The sequence below is a fragment of the Vulpes vulpes genome, chromosome 9 (genome assembly GCF_048418805.1).
Source record: "Vulpes vulpes isolate BD-2025 chromosome 9, VulVul3, whole genome shotgun sequence".
Classification (NCBI taxonomy): Eukaryota; Metazoa; Chordata; class Mammalia; order Carnivora; family Canidae; genus Vulpes; species Vulpes vulpes.
The window spans coordinates 76,905,469-76,909,831 of NC_132788.1; the positions used below are offsets into that span (position 1 = coordinate 76,905,469).

Genomic DNA, 4,363 nt, shown 5'->3' on the forward strand with positions numbered 1-4,363 from the left:
AAATCAGGTAGTGTCAGTCCTCCAACTTTGCTCTTCTCCTTCAATATTGAGTTTGCAATTCTGGATCCTTTCCTTCTCCCTATAAATTTTAAAATGAGTCTGTTGAAATCCACAAAATTATTTGCTGGGATTTTGAATGGGATTATATTGAATGTATAGATTAAATTGGGAAGAACTAGCATCTTGACACTATTTAATCTTCCTGTTCACGAGTATGAAATCTCTCTCCATGCAGTTGGATCATCTTTGGTATCTTTTATCAAAGTTTTATAGTTTTCTTCATTTTGATTCTGTACATATTCTGCTAGATTATATGTATTTTATTAGAGGGTTGTCAATATAAATGCTGGTGTGTTTAATTTCAAATTCCATTTGTTCATTGCTGGTATATAGGAAAGTGATTGACCTCTGTATAACATTTGCTATAATTACTTACCAGTTTCAGGAGCTTTTTACTGATTCCCTCAGATTTTTTCCATAGACAATATTGTCATCTGCAAGCAAAGACAGTTTTACTCCTGCCTTCCCAATCTGTATTTCTTTTATTTCCTTTTCTCATGTTACTGCATTAGCTAAGACTTTCAGTACAATCTTCTAGTCCTAGCTTACTGAGATTTTTTATCATGAATAAGTGATGGATTTTGATAAAATGTTTTTCTGCATCTGTTAATATGATAATATGATTTTTCTCCTTAGCTTGTTGAGGTGATAGATTACATTCATTGATTTTTGAATACAGAACCAGTCTTGCATACCTGGGATAAATCCCACTTGGTCATGGTGTATAATCTTTTTATATGTTGTTGGACTCAATTGGCTAATACTTTGTTGAAGATTTCTTATCTGTTCACAAGAGAAATTCATCCATAGTTTTCTTGTTATATCTTTGTTTAGTTTGGTGTTAGTGCTACCCTCACAGGATGTTAGGAAGTATTCCACTCTGCTTCTACCTTCTGGAAAAGATTGTAGAGAATTTGTATCATTTCTCTGTTAAATGTTTGGTAGAATTCAGCAATGAACCCAGTTCTTTCTATTTTGGAATGTTACTAGTTATTAATTCAACTTCTTTTAACAGATGTTGGCCTATTCAGATTGTCTGTTTCTCTTGTGTTTTAGCAAATTGTAGTCTCTCAAAGAATTGGTCCACTTCATCCAGATGATCAAATCTATAGGTATAGAGTCATCCATAATACTATTTTATTATCTTTTTAATGTTCATAGATCTGTACTGATATCTGCCCGCTTTCATTTCTCATATTAGTAATTTGTGTCTTCTGCATTGCTTTCTCAGTTAACATAGCTAGAGGCCTATCAATTTTATCAATCTTTTCAAAGGATCAGCTTTTGGTTTTCTGGATTTTCCCTATTGATTTCCTATTTCTAATTTTATTGATTTCTGCTCTACTCCTTTATCTCTATTATTTTTTCTTTGAATTTATTATTTTTTAATTATTTTTCTTCTTCTAACTTTGTAAGGGGGAAGCTTGCTTTATTGCTTTTAGATCTTCATTTCTGGTATATGCATTCAATACTAGAAATTTTCTTCTAAGTCCTGCTTTCATAGCATCTCACCAATTTTTATAAAATTGTATTTTTATTTTCATTTAGTTCAAATATTTTAAAATTGCTCTTGAGATTGCCTTTTTGACCCATGTGTTATTTAGAAGTGTACTATTTAATATCCAAGTATCTGGGGCTTCACGGCTATCTTTCTACTACAGATTTCTAGTTTAATCCCATTCTGCAGACATTGTTTAGTTCCTATTTTTAAAATTTGTTAAGGCATCTTTTCTGGCCTGGAATGTTGTCTACCTTGGTGAATGTTTCATATGAGCTTAAGAAGAATGTGTAATCTGCTGTTGTTATGTGAAGTTGTCTATAAATGTCCACTATAACCAGTTGTGTTGTGCTGTTGATTTCAACTTTTTGTGCCTGCTAGATAATCCATTGATGATATAAGGATGCTAAAGTCTCTAACTATGTTAGTGGATTTATCCATTTCTTCTTGCAGTTCTATGAGTGTCTGCTTCATGTATTTTGATGCTCAAATTTTAGATACATACACATTAAGAATTCTTATATTCTCTTGGAGTATTGACCTTTTTATCATTATAGGATGCCCTACTTAATCCCTCCTGATTTTCCTTGCTCTGAAGTCTACTTTATCTGAAATTGACATGGCTACCCTCACTTTTTTAAGTTAGTGTTAGCTTGGTATATCTTTCTCCATCCTTTTACTTTAAATTTATATGTGTCTCTATATTTAAGTTGGGTCTAATATTTTTGAACCACTCTGGTAATATCTGTCTTTTAATTGATGTATTGACATTTATTTTTTTAATTATTTTTTAAAAGACACATTTATTCAGCGTCATGATCAGACTATTACATTTAGCAAACAACAGCATGGGTACAAAAAAACATCTACATTAAAACCCTTTGTTGGAATGCTTTACACTTTCCACAGAACAGAAACTAAAATAACCTGTTATACAATTAGTCACAAATACAGTCCTTGAGCTTTTTTGCTCATACACATGAGTATTGTCTAAAACATGTCTTCTTTGAAGCAGCTAGGCCCGCCACCACTATGCTTGGCTGAGTTCACAAATATGTTGTAACCTATAGCTTCCCTGTCACTTCTCTGGCTCTCCTCTCCTGCTAAGCTTTGTCTCCTGGCAGTAATTAAAACCTTCTGTTACTGCCATAGCTGCTGCTGCTCCTGCTGGAACCGCCATAGCCACCTTAGTTTCATGGTTTGGCAAAGAATTGGCCTCCACCACCATAGGGGCCAGAGTTTCTGCCTCCAAAATCTCCTCCTTGCATGGGTCCAAAATTTGAGGATTGATTGTTGTAATTGCCAAAATCGTTATAGCTTCCGCCACCTCTAAAGTTGCTTCCATCTTTACCAAATCCATTATAGCCATCCACACTGCCACCATATCCACCACCACCTAGACTGCCACCTTGACCACAGAAGTTCCCTCGACAACCAAAGTTGTCATTCCCACCGAAACCACCTCCACAACCACCACCAAAATTTCCAGAACCACTTCAGCCTCTTTGGCTGAATGAAGCACTAGCCATCTCTTGCTTTGATAGGAGTTTCCTTACTTCACAGTTGTGGCCATTCATAGTATGGTATTTCTGAATGGCAATCTTGTCTACAGAGTCATGGTCATCAAATGTCACAAAAGCAGAACCTATCTTTTTGCTACTGCCACGGTCAGTCATGATCTCAATCACTTCAATTTTCCCATACTGTTCAAAATAATCTCTTAGATTATGTTCTTCAGTGTCTTCTTTAATGCCACCAACAAAAATCTTTTTCACAGTTAAATGGGCACCAGGTCTTTGAGAATCTTCTCTTGAGCTAGCCCTCTTTGGTTCCACAACTCTTCCATCCACCTTGTGTGGCCTTGCATCCATGGCTGCATCCACCTCTATCACCGTGACATATGTGACAAACCCAAAGCCTCTGGAGCACTTGGTATTTGGATCTCTCATTACCACACAGTCCGTAAGTGTTCCCCATTGCTCAACATGGCTCCTCAGACTCTCATCAGTTGTTTCGAAGCTCAAACCTCCAATGAAGAGCTTCTGCAGCTGCTCAGGCTCTTTGGGAGACTCTGACTTAGACATGACAGCGGTGGGAGGGGAGACTTTAATGATGCTTACTCTGTGGTGTCCAGGGGCAGTAAGGAGTAATCTCTAACTGGTGTACTGACATTTAAAGCAAGCATTGAGATAGTTGGTAATATCTACTACATTTGTTACTGATTCCTATGTGTTGCCCTTGTTCTTTGTTATCTATTTTTTATCAACTTTTTTCCTGCCATTTGTCTTTTCTTGGAGCATTATGTATGATTTCATTTTCTCTCCTGTCTAAGCATATCAATTATACTTTTTATTTTAAACATAGTTTAATGGTTGTCTAGACCTATTTGCAAAATACATTTACTGTTATGTATATAGCTCATTTATATAGTTCAAATATATATGTATCTATATTTGAATATATTTGCTATTATTATTTGAATAAACTCTTATCTGTCACATCAGTTGAGAAGAATAAAAATAAAAGTTTTAATTTTATCTTCACTTATTCATTCTCTGATATTCTTCCCTTTAGTATGCAGATCCAAGTTTCTGTCTATATCACTTCCTTTCTGTCTAGAGAACTTCTTTTAGCATTTCTTGCCAGACAGGTCTACTGGCAAAAAAATTCCCTCAATTTTTATTTGTTTGACAAAGTCATTATTTCTCTTTCACTTTTGAAGGATACTTTTATAAGGTACAGAATTCTAGGCTGATGGGTTTTTTTTCTGATAACACTATAAATATTTTACTCTCTCTTTGCTTG

General features: G+C 35.0%; 1 pseudogene; it reads right to left on the reverse strand.

Annotated features, from left to right (window-relative positions):
• Positions 1-2,685: 2,685 nt before the first annotated feature.
• On the reverse strand, positions 2,686-3,642 carry LOC112913233 (heterogeneous nuclear ribonucleoprotein A1-like 2; annotated as a pseudogene).
• Between the last annotated feature and the right edge of the window lie 721 nt (positions 3,643-4,363).